Raw genomic sequence first — 19298 nt, 5'->3', positions numbered from 1 at the left:
TGTTCCTCTTTTTACATGTCCCCATTAATCAAATAATCAACAGGGATACTCACAAGCAAAAGTAGAAACAAATTATTCTTTTACTACTCTTGCCAGTTTTCCCTCTTCATTCTACTTCTCAAGTGTGTAATTTGGAGATGATAAAAACTGTTAATGCTGCATACAACCTGTACCATTGTTGGTTTTTTTAGGACTAAGTGTATTTCCAGAGTGCATGCAAGATAGTTTGATACATGTGGCATATTATTAAAGAGCAAATAAATCATTCAAAATGTTTACTGTGACATATAATAGAGGAATTCATAGGGCCAGTCATGGATAATTTGCTCATTCGTGAGACTGGCTATAATTGCAAGTCCTCGGGACAAGAAGATACTACTGTAGTGTGATTCCACCAACATCATATGAGTATAAATAATTTTAAATCACACAAGTAGGAACAGTACTAAAACCAAAACCACATGCAATACCTTAAGGAAATGACATCTTCTTTTAAATGCAAGAATACTGACTGTCAATCCAAAGTGAAAATCTGATCTAATCTAATAACCCTTTCCATATTCCAAAGAATATGCAAGCAATGGAAAAATCATGTATACCTATGCATATTCAGGAAAAAGTGTATTTTAGACAGATTATTGTTATTTCAGACCAACTTCTCTACCCCGTTATTGCCAAGTTACCCTTCAGCAAGGAATACTCTGATGGGATAAACTGCCTTTTCAGTACTTTTTTCTGACTTCAAGTTGCTGTCTAGTTTTACTGCTAATGGTGTATTTCCTGATAATGTACATTTCTCAGGTTATTTTCTGTGGGTTTTTTGGTCACCTGAAGGAACATAGTTTACCTAGTAATATATTTTATATATTTATATACTCTTTTCTTTTTAACTACTTCAGTATACTACTTAGAGAAAAAAAAAAAAAAGCTGAGTAGCATGTAACTTTCATTTTGTGTTAGGCTTTACCTGTGCTTTATCTTTGTACAACACATTGATACTGTAAATACATAGTTATGAAAACACAAACAGGTTTTCCATCCAAAACTGCATTTCCAAAATAACCAATTTTGTGCAGGTGTTTTGTATCATAATACAGTACAGCAACAGAAATATCTTTGTTAATTACTAATGAAAATAATAAAGAAAGATAATACTAAACCTTTAAAAGCTCATTAATTTAGAATTTTTTAAAAAAGAGAACAGAAATATATAAAATGTGTTTCCTGGGCTTTTTTCACCTTCACTTGTATTTCGTACACAAAGTAGACTTTGCTGAGTATTATTTTATTGACTATAAATACATGAATATATGGTAAGATATTTGTAACCAGTGTGTTTATGGAAACAGGAATGTCTTACCTCTCCTATATATGATTTTTCAAACTTCTGCCTCTACCTTATTTGTATATCTGTTAGTATGTTCTTTCAAAATACTGACTATTTCTTTATTTTCAGTCGTACTTACAGAAGTACTTTTATTGCTTTCTCAAGGGCTAGTCCTTCCTCAATGTGGGTTGTTCATTGGTTTCAGTACTATTGTGTCATATTGTAACATATTCATGTCTATGAATTCTATCTCCATTTATATCATCTTCATTACAGACCGTGGTCTGAAATCAGTTCCGAATAGTAAAATAATTGTGATTTGACTGTGTTATCTAAAGAAAACATAAGCAGATATTTAAATTTAAATTCTGTATACTATATATACATACATATATAAAGCATTAATATTTTATGCAGACTTCATGTTGCATATCTCCTTTACAATAAGGTTTATAAATGGAGGAATAATTCTAATATCATTTAATAACTACCTTTCAAACAACATATCATGACACTTTTCCTGTCCTGGACGTGTGCAAATACAGAAGGAGAATGATAACACGTATTTATAATAAATACTGAATTTATATCAGTATTTTTGCAATGTTTTGTCATAAATGCATTCTTATGCTAATTTCTGTTGCAATATTATACATTAATTTTATCTAAAACCTTAGTTCTAAAATTTATCATTAAATTAATTTAAACTGCAATATGGGAAAATGATTTTGCTATTCTTGCAGTTAAGAATATAAGTAAGTTGTGAATATATAAAAATATCTTAATTTTATATTTTCATCCTTATTATATAGTTAAAATATAGTATGTTGAGTAAGCACTATTTTCTGGGTGTTTTCATCATAAATGCTTTAATGAATTTGGCATAACACAATAAATGATACATTTTATGCTCATGCAGTAGCAGGCTTTATGATAACGTCCAAGTCTGCAATTTTCACTTGATCCAAATTTTACTTTAGAACAAGATATTCTTTTAGTAAACAACTTTATAAGTAAAGATTACCAGGACCCTTTTTTTTTTCTTTTTCTTTCAGATAAAAATAATAAAAATGAGTTCTATATAGTTCTGAAGTTCTGCTTATTAACAAATCTGATATAACCTGTTACCACTGAGCAATTGGATTTTTACATGTCTTTTCGCTCAAGCCATGTAAAGCTCACAGAAAGGAGATTCCTTCTCCATATTAAGAAAGTAGTATTTGTCTCCTGAGAGCTGCTGGATGTTGGGCAGTTGAGAGAGAGGTTCTGGTAGGGGTCCATAAGTGGTTAGACATGAGAATACTGAGTATTACCACACATGTGTTAAGGGGTGAAATTTATATACAGCTGAAGTCTATACGCAGAAGGGCAGGGCTGTGGGGATCTGGAGATAGGCCCTGCTATGGCATTGGTGTTGGTGCCCTCAGGAACATGACAGTTGTACAGCCTTTAAAAAATGAATGAAATAAGACATTTAATATGAGGATTCTCAATGGTTTTAAAGTAGGAAACAGACACTGAACTCTTCAAAACATTCATTACTTTGCTAAAACATAGGTTTATCAGCAAAGGTAGGCTTCAGGTCTATAGCTGGACACCTAAATTCAGTTATCCACCAGTGAACTTGACATCTAGACTACAGCAACAGGCTTTTGTCAAGACAGTCAGTGGGATTAGAAAGCTAGTCATCTTATTCCAAGTATGGACCTCTATTTTGTCATCTGAATGTCTGTGGACCCTTGTAGTCGTACTGACAAAATTTTCACTGGGTGTTAAGGGAGATAAGAGATCTGTTCCACATGTAGTTATCTATGTTAAGGACTCTTAAAATTAGGTTTCTGAATTTCCAGAAAAATCTTAACATTAATTAATTTTGCTGGCAAAAAGTTTAAGTGCCTGTAAACTTCTAGGTGATAAGTAGATAGACAGAGCTTTTTCAGGGCACTTCAGATGTCTCACACTACATATGCTGTCTTTCAGATCTCAGTCCCTCTCTGGTTCCAAGATCTTGTGCCTTCTACCACTATTATGATCAATTCTACTTTTTCACATATACTATTGAGCTGAATAAGTAGTGGCCAAACTATTTGCCGTATGTTGGTAAAAATGAGTAGTTTTCTTTAAAAAAAAAAGGATGCAATTGTATACGGATTGGTAAATTCTGTGCTTTTTAAAAATACCCACTAAATTTGCATAACCATTTGGCAGGTCTGATTCCTATCTCTTTCAAACCACCCAGGAAGATGTTGAATTATATTAATTTCTCTCAGTTTTTTAACTGTCCCACACGACAATACTTTGTCCTGGGACCAGAAAACTGATACAAATGCAAAACCCAATAGATCATACTTTACTGTACTCATTCTTCTCCTAGTGACTTTTTAACAAAGACTATTTGACTGAAAGTTAATCCCTCCTTTCACTGTTATTCATACAGCTACTTGTATATAAATATATCTTTTATCCTCCTTGTATAAGGTACTGCCTTTTAACCCCTCAAAGCTATCACATCAAAAACCTTTCCTCAACAATCTTGCCTTTGAAGTTCCCTCAAACCTGCAACCTGTCACAAAATCTTTCCTACTATTTTCTGATTTGATTAAGTGAAAGCATGAGTATCAAAGAAGAGCTGGATATGATTCACCACAAGGGGACTATACAATGTTAACAATTAATCATGCCTGTCATCTTTCAATTGCTGTAGCTATAGAGGAGAATATGTCCCCAAAGTATAATACTTGCTATCGTGATCAGTATTAGACAATTTTCAAAATTTATATGTGAAATAGCTTGTTAATAACATTTAAAAACAAACAAACAAGCAAACAACACATTCCTTGTATCTTCAAGAGACAATATAAAACAAGAGGTTTTGCTTCTAACTTTTAATGGTTCCTAGCATACTTCTCAGACCCCACCTGGAGTACTGCGTCCAGTTCTGGAGCCCCTACTACAAGAGAGATATGGACATGCTGGAACGTGTCCAGAGAAGGGCAACGAGGATGATCAGAGGGCTGGAGCACCTCTCCTATGAGGACAGACTGAGAGAGTTGGGCTTGTTCAGTCTGGAGAAAAGAAGGCTCCGAGGAGACTATTGTGGCCTACCAGTATCTTAAGGGGGCCTACAAGAAAGCTGGTGAGGGACTTTTTAGGATGTCAGGTAATGGTAGGACTAGAGGGAATGGATTAAAACTGGAGATGGGACGATTCAGACTGGATGTTAGGAAGAAGTTCTTCACCATGAGGGTGGTGAGACACTGGAGAGGTGGTGGAAGCCCCATGCCTGGAAGTTTTTAAGGCCAGGCTGGAGGGGCCTCTGAGCAACCTGATCTAGTGGGAGGTGTCCCTGCCCATGTGAGGCGGGTTGGAACTAGATGATCTTTAAGGTCCCTTCCAACCCTAACAATTCTATGATTCTATGAAAAATAGGTGCCTTAACAAGGGTGAGAATTGTGTTTCATCAAAGATTACAGTACTTACTTGCTCAGACCTCTCCTCTGACTTATTATACAGTCCATGTACTTTGTGAATTCAAATTGCACTATTACTGCTAGTTACCTGGTACTGCTTGCTGTCTGGAGAGCAGCAAAAGAATTCATGAGCCCATCACCACACATTCCTTCCCTTCCCATTTTATATATATATTCATAATGTATATTGCATTCATTTTTATTAATGTTACTATGTTGTCTTACCTGCCACTGTATTGCTTATTGTTATTATATTGTATTATACTGTATTATTATTATGTCTTGCTTAATAGTAAGGTAGGATTTAAAAATTCTTATTTTTTATTAAAACATTTATCTACTACTGTCCTTTCACAAGTTCTAACAGTCTAACTTAAAACAAAGTCCACTTTAGAATTCATATGCTAATTTCTGTTTTCCTTCAGAACTTCCCCAACTAATGATAGCACAACACTAAACAGTTTATTGAAGATCAGATAAATCAGGTCTACTCTTTTCCCAATTTTTGTTTCCAAAGAAAAAAGCTTGTTCAATATGGCAAAATCTTACTTTAATTTCCATTTGTCACAATTTCTACTCATCTTGTTCAGTTTTTCTTAAACATAAAATAATGAGATCAGCTGGTTTCTCATTTATGCCTCCATAACAGACTTAGGAAAACAATGACAATATCTTTGGTTCAGGTCAATTAACCACTCGTGCTCTGCTTCAATCACAGGTGAAAATTAATCTGTCTCCTTTTTTTTATGTGTTGTGCCCACCATAACCAGATTGGTACAGAAAACCAACACTAATGCACAGGCTGGACAAGAGCCATGAAAAGCTTTAAACCAATGAATCTGCACATAGCTTTCTTTCCTCTTATTTGTTAATACAGCACTTAGTTTATTTCTCCAGTCACACCACAATTCCTTATGACTGGACAGTAATTTCATGAACTATTTCTTTACAGATTTTGAATTCTGGAAGGTAGTTTCTCTATAAGTTGGATACTTTTGTATACTTGAATCCCTTATATTCTGCTGATGACTCAGAGATGATTTTCCTTTTCGTAGTTCTCTGTTCGTAACACTATTGAATGGGATATGGTCTGTTGAAGAGTTGGGAAATGCTATAATTGATTTTTAGTGTTTAGAAAGGTTGAAAATCAAGCCTGGAAGGTATATATATGTTTTCATATTGTGTTGGCCATATTTATGAACATATTTTTTACTGTTATTTATCGAGTATGCTTTTCTTCTTTGATATGATGTTATAAGACTTCAGTTTCTAACACATTAACACAGTAAAATCTCAAAAAATTCACAATACTTACTCAGCTCTACATTGAGTTAAAATATTGTTACAAAACACACTTAGATATGAAGTGACATGAAACTCTTGCTAGCAACTATGACAGAAGCCCTTTGCAAAAAAAAAAGCTTAGTACAGTACACAGACCAAAGTATGACAGAGGCACTGACATTCATTCCTTTCTTGTAATAAATGATAAAGCCCTAAGATGAATCAAAGTTTCCTTATAAATAAAAGCCCAAAATCTGAGTATTCACAGAAGACTAAAGGTACTTTTCTAGGCAAAATGTACTATATATATATTTGTATAAGCATACAGAAATGGTATCATATATGAATTTTTATTTCTCAGTAGACAGACATAAAAGAAAACAATATTGCAATTCAGCAGGGAAAGAAGAGAAGCATGTCATTAATGCAATATGTAGTTAATGACAGCATAATTAATTGGGACAAACGTTAGCCCTTAATGAAAATTATCACTGAAACTTGTTGAAAATTACAGCTTTCTCTTTTCTTATAAAGTGCCAATTTTCTATGGACAAGGCTTGAACTGTGTCACAAACAACTATTTCAACAAGATAAATCAATAATTTGTTTTCAGTTTAATTAGTACTTTAGGTAAATGAGGTGTTGTTAGTCAGCAGTGAGCTTGGTACTAATTAATTAACCATTCTGTTGAATGTTGCAATTTTACCTACAGAGTAAAGGAGCACAAAATTTAAAAAAAAAAAAAAAAGGAAAAAAAAAGGAAAGAAAAAGAAAGAAGAAAAGAAAGAAAAAGAGCATCATGCCAGTAAATAATGTTTTCTTTGCAGTACCCAAAATTCAAAAGGGACTTGTTGTTTTATTTTGTCACTATTCTAGCCCCATAATGAGCACAGACAGCACATTTAACAGACGCATACTATATGTAAAATATTATATTATACATAGAATTTCTTACAGTAAGTGAATGTTCAATTAATTCACTATCAGTATCAAGAATGAAAGCATATTAAGGATCTACACTTTCACTACATTTCACTACATCACATCTGAGTCTGCAGACTGCTCCTCAGATCTCTAGAGGCCAATCTACAAAGATTTGGTGGTATACAGCCTAAAATTTCAAAAGCCTTGGTGTGTTAATGCTGCTCATATCTTCTGACCAAGTTATAGAAGGAGAGAGATGTCCATAACTGGAGTTAGGTACAGAAAAGCAGGTGGAAATCTTGAACAGTGAACATCGTTTTTCCATCAGTAGTTGAGTCGGTCCGCTGGATGCAGCTATGTTCTGCTGTGCTAAGGAGGCAGAGGAAGTGAAGAATTCAGTGGACGATATGGTCACTGTCAGGAATATCCTACTGCAAAATTACTTTATTCTTTTTTTTCTTTTTTCTTTTTCTTTTTTCTCTTTTTTTTTTTGTGTTGTTGTTTCCTAAATAGATGCATTTATCTAAGTTCTGAATTGCAATTTGGCTTTTTGGCTATAGCGTGGCCAATGTTAAAGAAAGGTTAAACTGAAGGCTGACCTAAATCTCTCAGTATAGCTGCATCTTCTCCAGTAAACAGGCCAGTATGCTATTCTGTGAATAAAGTATGAGTTATAGAAGGTAAATATTAATCTTTGATCACACGAATAGTTCCTGTGTCTTGGTGTAAATGCTAGAAAGGAAGCTTCATTGCCTGCTTTTATAAACTGGTTATATAGTATAAACATTTCATAATGTACTGAGCTCCCATAAATCAATTTAAAATTAGTTTACTGTCAAGTTGATAAATCTCATTTTATCATTATACCTTGAAGGTGATTTAACAGGTATTTCACAGTGTATAATTTATACCATATTAGGCAGGGATAAGAAAACAAGTGCTCCAAACCAATAATTATTGTCACATTCATTTACAAATTCTGCTATATTAAAGCTTTGAATACAGTTTTGAATAAAGCTTTTAGATACAGTTTATGCATAGTCATAATTCTAGTGTGTAAACTCTGATATCTCTCAAGTTAGGTATAACTTCAATGTACTGTATTCTTTTGTGGTTTATATAAACAGTCTTTGCTAAGACTGGAAACAGGCTACTGGTCAACTGTCAGTGTAAGTACGAATAGTACCTGAACTTACAAAAAGGGCTGCATGTTTATTTTTCTGTTGGCTTTTACTGTCTGTAAATATCAAGCAATGGAAACATGTGTGCAGGAAGACATTTAGATTGGTTTCTGGGATCTTCCATAGTGGAGAAGATAGACAATAATTTTCTCCAGTTTCCCTGTTTCTTGTCTCCTTTAATTACTAAAGAAATTTAATACTATATTGTGGAATAACATATACACATGGTTATAACTGGGTTCATGAAATTTAAGAAGCATAATGTATGCTTATTCACAGTGGATGTATGTCTAAGTAGAGGATTATATTATGTACACTCATTGCTTTCCTGGCTTCCAAAAATGAACTCAGTCACAGCATAGAGTGATGTAATCACATTCCAGAGCTACCTGCAGAAACTGTGCTTTTTATTTTTTATTTTTTCACTGAAGGAAAATTATGATTTTGTTACAAAATTGCAAGTTATAGCTATTTTAATCCATGCAGGCAGTTATCTCAGCATGTGTAAGTGGGTATCTGATATTCTTTTCACATTACTATAGGATATATCTGGGGTCCAGCTCTCCCTCCCCACCGCCCCTCTCCTGCTCCCAGAGTCCCCTTGAGGGACCTGAGACCTGCCTGACGGTTGTCCCAGGCTGTGCATGATGCTGCAAGTGTGCATATGTCTGTGTCTGAGTGCGTATTTTTCCCTACAAATTGTGCACATTTTCCCTCCGTAAGGCTCCATCCCCTCAGTTAAGCCCTACTGCCTGTAAAGCCAAGTTGGGTAGTTATGATTTTGGGCAGCAGAGTTGCACTGCAACATACAGGAGACAATCTTCACCATAACCTGCAATGCAGACAGCAAAATGGAAGCACCTCACTCTTCGGTACATTCCATAAAATTTCATTAAAAAAAATTAAGTTTATTTTAAAAATTAAAATTTAGGCTAGAAAATGAGTGAGTTACTCATGATGATGAGTTCCTCTGGAACTACTACACTGTGCATTGCTTAGAATTATGAACATCAGATTCAAGCATTGTTCGGCACTTTTCTCCTGTCTTATATTTGAATATAAGCATACAGACATATGTTCTGTGTTGTATTTTAATAAGGTGAAGGCATACATAATGAGAAAATATTTGCTTTCTCTCTCTTTGTAATATGTATAAGAGATTAGATAGATAAATATAAGGGAATCAGTGGATGGTCATCCAAGTGCCTTCCATGTGTACTGCTGAAACTTAATGCAAAATTTAATGCATTAATATTCACTTTAATGAAATACTGCACCACATATTACAGTTCCTGCTTTGCTATGATTTTCTCGACTTTCTTTTTTTTAAAAAAATGGTGTATTTTTCTGTTATAGGACAAGAAAATTATAACTAATATCGAAAAAAATTAATCAAAATACAACAGAAGAATGTTTGAAATATTCCCCTTCATTAAAACCAGCTTCAAATCTGAAAGCACTAGAGATAAGACAGTGGTGAGAAAAAAATCTCACCCTAATTTCAGCCAATTGGCAAAATTGGAGATATCACAGCTATATCTGATCTCCAGTGATGATGAGAAAATTAGTTTATGCACTCTTTAAGTAGCAAATCATAGAATCATAGAATGGTTCGTGTTAGAACGGACCATCTAGTTCTAACCCCCCTGCCACGGGCAGGGACACCTCCCACTAGACCAGGTTGCTCAAAGCCCCATCTAACCTGACCTTGAACACTTCCAGGGATGGGGCATCCACAACTTCTCTGAGCAACCTGTTCCAATATCTTACCACCCCCACAGTAAGGAATGTCTTCCTAATATCTAATCTAAATCTACCCTCTTTCAGTTTGAAACCATTACCCCTTGTCCTATCACTCCACTCCCTGATAAAGAGTCCCTCCCCATCTTTCCTGTAGGCCCCCTTTAGGTACTGGAAGGCTGCTATAAGGTCTCCCCAGAGCCTTGTCCAGGCTAAACAACACCAACTCTCTCAGCCTAATAAATATTCGTATACATATGTACCAATACATACACAACTATTTTTTTCCCCCTTATACCATTTTAGATGTTACATCACCTAGATTATTACTGGGTAAACATCGTTCCGCATTTCTAATGTGAGAAAGAAGTCTGTTTGAACCTAAACCAGATTTGATGATGAATAAATGGGCTTAATACATAATAATGTTGCTTGACTTTTCTCTCTTTATCTTAAATATATTTTTGCAGGAAAAATAAGTGTTAAACCTCCTTTAATTTCTTACTAGTAAATGCACTTTGTAGTGGCACAGGATCATGGGGCTGGTTTCTCCTCCCATTATTGCCCAAGCATTTAGAAGAACATGAAGTCAGTTTTTCACTGTAAAAGGTCATAAATGAAATGGAATGCAGCAATGCTGACAACAAACACTTTGCAGATCTATCTGAGGCCATTTAAGGGCTGTTCGCTTTTGGATGAAGGATTACCTATTAAATCTGAAAGAGGTTGCAAGCTGAATAAACAACATCTAGTAGGGTCAGGGCTCCTTATCACCATGCAATAGAAGGAGCAGGAATGTTCTAGGTAGATTGGTGATGCATCATACGTCTAAATCATACTGAAAGGATTAGAAGGTGCTGAGGTGAAACAGCACTAACAGAAACAGCAATTTTTGACAGTTATTTTCAACAAAAATACAGTTAAAAAGGATGATTAACTCTTGACTTGTAAATAAAAATGGCAGACTACACTCTCCCAGAGAGGGCAAATACGGCAATATGTGGTAAATATACTCAAAGCAAGTCACTGGGTGCATCCGTAGGCATGTGACTGTAGAATACTGGTTTATATAATCCTACCAAGTCATTTCAGTTGAGTAAGATTAAAAAAAAAGCATCAAATGATTTTATATCATAAAGAATTTTTAAAGCCATGTCCCTATGCTATATGCATGGGGGAAAAATAAAATCTAGAATGAAGGAAGCATGATGAAACATGTTTGCAAATGGATATTAAATAATATATATTTTATAATCCAGATTGAGAAGGAATTATTGAAAAGTGGCGTGCTTTTAATTGATCTGAATAAGGTCTGGGAAGTCTAACCTGCAGTATGTTTGCAATGGTTGTAGGATTTGTGACACTATCACATTTCTGAATTACGTCCAGGTTCTTGGGTGTCTTTTAACTGATATTTGATTGTTTTGTATGTCTGTTGATTAAATTTAGTGTCAAAAATATTCTCATATCTTCTTTATTTGACTGTGGCATAGAGGTGCAACACTATTTGTATACTTAACTGCGAAGATATATGTCACCCTTCATCAACACTTGTGTGAGGAAATAATATACATGGCATTCAGATTTAACTAATAAATGTACTTTTTAGAGAGAACAAAATCCAGTGCATGACTACAAGTAACTTGAGTCAATACACTATGAGCTTTTTCCAGTTCATGATTTCAGAAGAAAATTCTGGAGTAGCATTATGGATAGAAATTATTAATTCTCATTTCACTGATTTATTGCTGCTGAAATGAGAGTCATTCTTCTCATATAGCAAACTTCCAACTCCCTCCCGGCGCAGTATACTGTGGAAGGAATTTACGCATATGTACCAGCCTACTACTGCTATTCTGGTCAGTGCTATAAATAATACAGGATATACAATGATAAATATTTGAACCGAACCATAGATATTTTGCATACTCTTAACCTGAGCTTCTAAGGACCTTCTGAAAGTCAAATCTATGCCTTGGTTTTAGGTGCTGAGGGGGGAAAGTACCTGACATAGTCAGCAAGAAATAAGGTTTTTGGTAATATAACACTTTCTTGAAGACAAGTGTATGATTAATTAACCTTCAGAACTAGATCAATGGTGCCAGGTTATTATCCGTTTACACTGTTTTTTGTTTGCTTTCATTATCAACAGGCTATGCTCAGTGGGAAAATTAATGGTAAATAGAAAAATTATTTTCCCTCACTTTGTGCCAAGAGGGTTTAAAATTAGATAATTGTGATAGATTAGACAGCTGGCATCAAATCTGACCTCTTTCACTGTTCTGTTTGAATGCATTATAATGTATAACATCAGTGCCCCCTACTAGGACAGGCTTAGAGTGCAAGGCAATAGAAGCATAATGTTCACACATTATGATACAAATTCTTAAATCTAATCTAAGAATTTCTATTAGTTGACACTTTAAATAGCATCATGGAAAATATTTCATGTGTTTCACTAGATTTGTGTCCATTTGCTTTTAGTAGATTAAAAACAGGAGATTATAGCTCATGAAGGATTTTCTCCAGAATTCTGTTCCTAAATATTTTAATCTTTTCATCATTGCCAGATTGCAGAATCACGGAAAAACAGAATGCCTAGTTATGAGTTTATTTTTTCTTTACCTATGACTTACATATTTAATTTTCAAATTTCTTTTTACTTTTAATTTATCTTTAGATTTGTAGGTTCATATGTAAAAATGTCAAATTCAGGATCCTCTTCTGATTATATTTGAATATATTTTTTATTGAGAATGGTGGGATGATTACTTATTTCTTCTAGTGATGTCAGAGCTATTAATCTTTCCTTCAGCTCTGTCATTGATAGTGCTTTAGGCTACAGTTGAGCTCTGTGTTGAATGCATTAATATGCATGCTGTTGTTTGTCACCTCATTTATTTCAGTGTTTTCAAGGCAGAACCTGCTCTTCCCAGAGAAATGGAAGACTCCTTTGTTTAGTATGAGGAGGTTTTGTGGTATTAGGATGTTCAATTTGTTTAGGATCTTTTAGGAATATTCTGTATGTATTCTCATATATATAGGGGGTTGGACTAAATGACCTTTAAAGGTCCCTTCCAACCCAACACGTTCTATGATTCTATGATTCTCAAACACAGTTTCTCTCTAATAATGTTTAACTCAGCCTTTTGGGGTATATTGTCCCCCATTTTATTATCTTCTTCCACCTTTGTAAGCATAAATTTAGTGATATCCTTTATCTGCCAGTAGAGATGCTGCTGTAACTTTCATACACAAACAAAAACATTACATTGTGCTCCACATAATGCCTGGTACATGATATATGTGCTATGTAAAAATAGTTTTTTCTTGTATTGCTACTTTCTGTTACTTTCTGCTACTTTAAGTAGCTTAACCCTAGGCACTAATACATGCTGGAGGTGGGGCAAGGGTGACTGGAGAGTTCTGCAGAGAAGGGATCTGGGGGTCCTGCTGGACCCCAACCTGCCCATGAGTCAGCAGTGGGCCCTTGCAGCAAAAGCAGCCAACGGCCTCCGGGGCTGCATTAGGCAGAGTGTGGCCAACAGCTCAGAGGTGGGGATCCTCCCCTTCTGCTCAGCCCTGGAGAGGCACATCTGGAGTGTTGGGTACAGTGCTGGACTTCCCCATACAAGGGAGATGTGGATTTACCGGAGTGAGTCCAGTGAAAGGACATGAATTCATTGCACAAGAGGACGTTACCGCAAAATCAGGCTATTGTATAATTAAAAGCAGGCACTAACAACATAGGCTGTACCAGTCTGAAGCTGTATCTATGTCTCAGTGACACTCAGAGAGACTCATTTCTACCAGTGCTCTCCTCAGAGCCTGCCATTCCCTGGCAGACTGAAAATTTCAGGCCAAGAACAACCTGTGTATTGAAACACTTTAAAGTGATTCTTTAGCAGATACTGCCGTACAATTTCAAGAGCACAACTCTCAGGACCCAAGCTTTAAACTGCAGATACTGATGCTCTCACTGGGTTTCCCATATAACTACAGAGGCGAGAAATTAGTCTGTTACCTTACAAATGAAACCAAACTAGCTTTTCAGATTCCAGAAACTGATGATAGCCTTTCCTGAAGACTTTTATACAGTAAGGATGCTCTTAAAAAATCTATTACACAACAACAGTGTTAAACTATTGTACATGTCTTCTGTCAAAATGGTACTAAGCCACCAAACAATAAACTGATATATGATGGGCGGGTGGGGGAAGAGAAGAGGGAGGAGAACTGACATCTTCCTTTCCTTCTCTTGAAACTGTAACTTTGAATAGACAATTGGATTTATGGTGGCAGGGAGAGAAAGAATATACAAAAGTAACATCAGGTCAACTAGTGATTAATTTCCAATGAAATACTGGAGATGGGAATGGGTTGACTTGAGCCCTGGCCAACATTTTCAAACTCCCACATTTAAAGATTCATGAATAAATTAAAATGAAGAGAACTAAATGAAAATATCTTGATTTCTAAGGGTGAACACCTGCATGTCAAACTGACTGTTGCACTACTAATAGATACTTACATTTCCTAAATAAAGTGGTTGCTGTATTTTGTGCCCAGGTGCATTTGTAGGAGATTACATTCTAGATTCGTTCTAGATTCACATTTTAATATTCTGACCCCAAGATGGCTTTTTCTTTCCTTAGTATGAAGGGTAACACTTTGTAATTCTGCACGGTGTCTTAAGCATATCCTCTGCAGGTAAAAATCAACAACCCAGTAACTAAGGCCCGATCAGATTTACTTGAATGGCATCTAAATTATTATAAGACATGATTTTTGTCACCAAACTCTGTGATAAGAATTCAGACTGTCTTTCATTCATCTGCATTTAAACTTCTGAAGATAAAAATACCTTCTTGGATGGCCTGAGAGTTCTTCTGAAACTCAAACTTTCGCATATGACCAGAAAACATGCAGTTTGAAAAGTAAGATTGTAGATTTGACTTAATTTAATTGAAGATTTAAATATCTTCTGAAAATATACTGAGGAAAACTAAGTATTTTTCAGATATCACAAAACTTCCTTGCACATCAGTTTTGCAGCCCCCGGTGCAAATCAGGCATGTACTTTCTTCCTGTTTCAATGCAGTAAAAAAAGCAATGCAAAGCTGATATCTTCGTAGTATGTATGTGCCATTTGAAATATGGAGTAAGAACATCTCTTTAGATATTTGTAAAATGCTTGCAACAAAAAACATCTAGTTCATCACATAGTCACTGAAATGCTTCAAGATAGGTCCTTTTCTCTGCTTATCTTACAAGATCAGCCCATATTCTGAATATTTTAAAACATGGGTGATAAAGATGCCCTAAATGGATTCAACCAAAAGGATCAATCCCTTTTTTAGGTTACCCCCTACCCACCCCCAGCTTTCTCTCCAGAATTTTAAAGCAGGAAAAGCAATGATGTAAAATTCATATATTACATACATGCAGGTGTAAGTTTTCTCCTCTGGAAATAAATTATCTTATGGGGATTGATGTTCACATAAAGACTCTTGGATTTTTCCAGTAACAAAGAATGAAGTATTCTTGTTTGATGTTCTGGTCCTAGATCTTTTTCACTTGTTTAATTAGATTCATGCCTTCTCCAAAAAGCGGCTTAATTTTGCTATCTTAATAATTCTTCATCTATATCTTTATTTTTTCTGTATTTATGATCTGGATTTTTATGCTGATTGAAAAATCTGAAGAAAGAGAATGTAGAAATATGATTAACTTTGATTGAAAGCTTAGTAGGGTAACTCATCTCAGTAAACTGGTACATGCTGGTTTCTTTTATAAAAGAAAAAAGAAATAAATGAGAATGTGTATATGGAAAATTTTCTGTTTGCATATTATTTTGTTGTACCTGATACAAGGTAACATTTTAACATATCTTATCAGATACAACAATAATTTAGAGAGATTTGCTGGGTTTAATTACTAATCACAAGACAATAAAGCCCTGTAAATATCAGGTTATAGAAAAAAGCCATGTTCCACGCAATTGAAAGCTTTCATTGAAGTGAGGGGAAGAATCTATTTATAGATCACTTCCTTTGAATAGTTCCTGTGAATTAACACTTGGGCAGGACTTTGAAGAGAAAAATCAATGCAATTACAATTTGTTCTTCCTGAGGGCTGTGTATGGAAAGAATAGATTACGGTGAGAATTCAGAGAAAATAAGATGACAACTTTGTGGCTTCAGCCTTAAACACCCACAAAGAAAGTAGAACGGTGGGAGAAATGCATAACAAACTTGCTTAAACAGCCTTTGTGATGTTGGAATATTTAAAAAGAAATATATTAAAATAGCAGAAGTAGTTCATGAAAGCAGACAGAATTGTGAGTATATTCTACTCAGTGTCTGTTTCTGAAATGTGGCAGGCTCTCAGGCGACATGACAGTTTTCGCGATCCACAGTTACAAGCTTCCCTTTCTTGTTTACTCTGTAAAGATTCAAACCCTATGATTAGACACAATTTTCAGGGGAAAAGAGAAAACTGATGGTGATTTAAAGGCAAATGTTTCTGCATAGTTGTTTGCTCACTAGGACCACAGTACATTATTTTTGTATTGATTTGCAAAGAGGTTCAACAGAAGTTCTCTTTCTTTCTCTCTTGATCTCTTGCTTCATTTTCTTATTTTCTTTGTGAATTGAGTAGTTGTTGCATCTGTAGTCTAAACTGATGCATTCCCAAGGTGACAGCTTGCTATCTCAAAGGGAAACTATTTACTTTACGAAGGCATTTATTTATTAATTTATTTATACTCAGTAATATATTTAAGGGCTACTGTTTTTATATATTACTTGTACTTCAGTAGCCTCCTTGTTAGCTACTTTTAGAGTGCCATATTATAAACATATAATAAGGTGTTAGTATCTGTTCAGAATGGGTGCAATTTGATGGAACAGTCATTAAAATTATAATTGTTAAAGAAAAACACTAAATGTAGAGTTTCATGCGATTATGTACTAAAATGAATATGTGCATTTACATTTATGCAGTGTCAAAAACTGACATTCTGCTGAGACCTGGAATCTCTATTTTCCTTCATAAAGTGAAAGCCAGAGTAAAAGCAGAGCCAGAAGAAACAGAAATCAGAGTTGATACACAGATGGTGTGAAATGATTTTAAGTGCTATAACTGAAAAATAAAAAAAACTACTGAGAAACTTTATCAAAAGAAATTAGATTAAATACAGTATAAAGAAGCTGCAAACCCCACATTCCCTTACAGTAAAAAGTCAGTCCGAGTGAAATATCAATATGAAGCACAAAGTATTACACTTTGTTTAGATTTGCCTTTAAGCTGTTCATTTTGTCCTTCATTGACATTGTTCAGATATCACTGAGTATTTCCCTCTCAAATCACTCAAAAAACTTAAAATAATGAGAGTAATAATCCACATTTGTTTGTGCAGCTAAACTATGACTTATACCAGCAGTTCACTGTTTAAATCTGCTTTGCCACTGCAGACCTCAATGTAGACAAGCTGCATAGATCTAAAAGGTTCCTTTTACTAATATAACTTTTTACACCTACATAGTTTTTCTAATTTAAGAAGATGACTGACATTGAAAAGAATGTTACAATAAGCAGTAAAGGAATCAGAAATCAGAAAAGCCATAAAGGATTCCATACCGTATCTTCTGTTGCTCCGAGGATTTTTACACGTGTGTTATATTCTGCTTGTCAAAATGGTTTGGCAATAAATTAAGTTTGTAACAGGAACAGAAGCCACTTAAACCAGCATTTCTCAAACTTTTCTGTTAGATTCTACCTCCTAGCATATTATGTGTACATTTGCACGATTCATGCAGCTGCACGATACTGCATAAACATATATCTTTCTTTAAAACCATGCTATAGTCAGTGCTGACTTTTCAGACCCAAATGTTCCTCATTGATTTCTATTCATTACCCATCCAGTCAAGCCCCATGTAATGTACTCCCCATCTCCACTGATTAATTCTGCATGTGTTCAGACGGATGTGTGTTAAACACATCTTCTCCTTTCTTTCCTCATTCTCTCTACCAAATTTAAATCAAAGTGACAAAATATGGTTATAGAGGATATGCAGGATAATTTTTTAAACATCCTTTTCTGCATAGGCAATTTTTGAAAGAAAGAATCTGCTTTCTTAGGAAACTATTACTGGAAGAATACTATTTATTTTGCTTCAGTTGAAGTTGCTATTCTGTGATAAATTGTATGATTTTTGGAAGCTTTAAGAATCCCAATTTCCCTAGACTTCAAAGGCTGTTTAAGGTGTTCAATGTATTCTGAAAACCAGACCTAACTTGTGTATCCATATGCAAGAAAACCATATTTTCAAATGGAAAACTATTTGGAAGAACAAGTCAATTCTACTGTTTTCATGTCGAGAAATTTCTGTGAAAGTGTGAGCCCTTAAACACAGTTGATATTAAAAGAAAGGAAAAAAATCAATGCCCCTTCCCCATCCTGGCTGCCAAAGGAGACCGCTTGAAGAATAAGAGACAATGTCTATTGATCAGAGAAAGTTCACTTGCTAACTAGAATTGTCTGCAATTTCAGCACCCATTCAGATTAAATACTGAATGAATTGCGACCATCATACCACGGCTAAGGAAAATTATCAAAAGAAAGGGGGGACAGGGAACTGCTGGAGAGGGTGCAGCAAAGGGCTACCGAGATGATGAGGGGACCAGAACACCTCTCTTGTGAAGAAAGGCTGAGGGATTTGGGTCTCTTCAGTCTGGAAAAAAGACGGCTGAGGGGGGACCTTATCAACACTTACAAATACTTAAAGGGTGGGTGTCAGGAGGATGGGGCCAGGCTCTTTTCAGTGGTACCCAGCGACAGGACAAGAGGTAATGGGCACAAACTTGAGCATAGGAAGTTCCACCTAAACATGAGGAGGAACTTCTTTGCTTTGAGGGTGGCAGAGCACTGGAACAGGCTTCCCAGAGAGGTGGTGGAGTCTCCTTCTCTGGAGACATTCAAAACCCGCCTGGACACGTTCCTGTGCAACCTGCTGTAGGTGACCCTGCTGTGGCAGGGGGGTTGGACTAGATGATCTCCAGAGGTCCCTTCCAACCCTGTGATTCTATGAGTCTACGAAAAGTGAAGAAAAAAACAGAAGTAGTGCTCCATTTCTGAGAATTAGCAATTTCCCCAAAGGTCTGACAAATATCTGAAGTAGTACAATAATTAGGTCTGCTGGGAATATTCCTCCAGGAAGAGAGCTGGTCAGTCATGCTGTGGGATACTTCTGCTGATTTCAAGCTCAGTAGCTCATTGTCCTCCCTAAATTGCCACTACATCTTTGGCATGAAGTACTCAGTCTTGATGATTATAACATTGCTGACACTTTCTTAGGCTATTTATCA

The sequence above is a fragment of the Rissa tridactyla genome, chromosome 1 (genome assembly GCF_028500815.1).
Source record: "Rissa tridactyla isolate bRisTri1 chromosome 1, bRisTri1.patW.cur.20221130, whole genome shotgun sequence".
Taxonomy (NCBI): domain Eukaryota; kingdom Metazoa; phylum Chordata; class Aves; order Charadriiformes; family Laridae; genus Rissa; species Rissa tridactyla.
Note: the sequence above shows the minus strand (reverse complement) of the source record.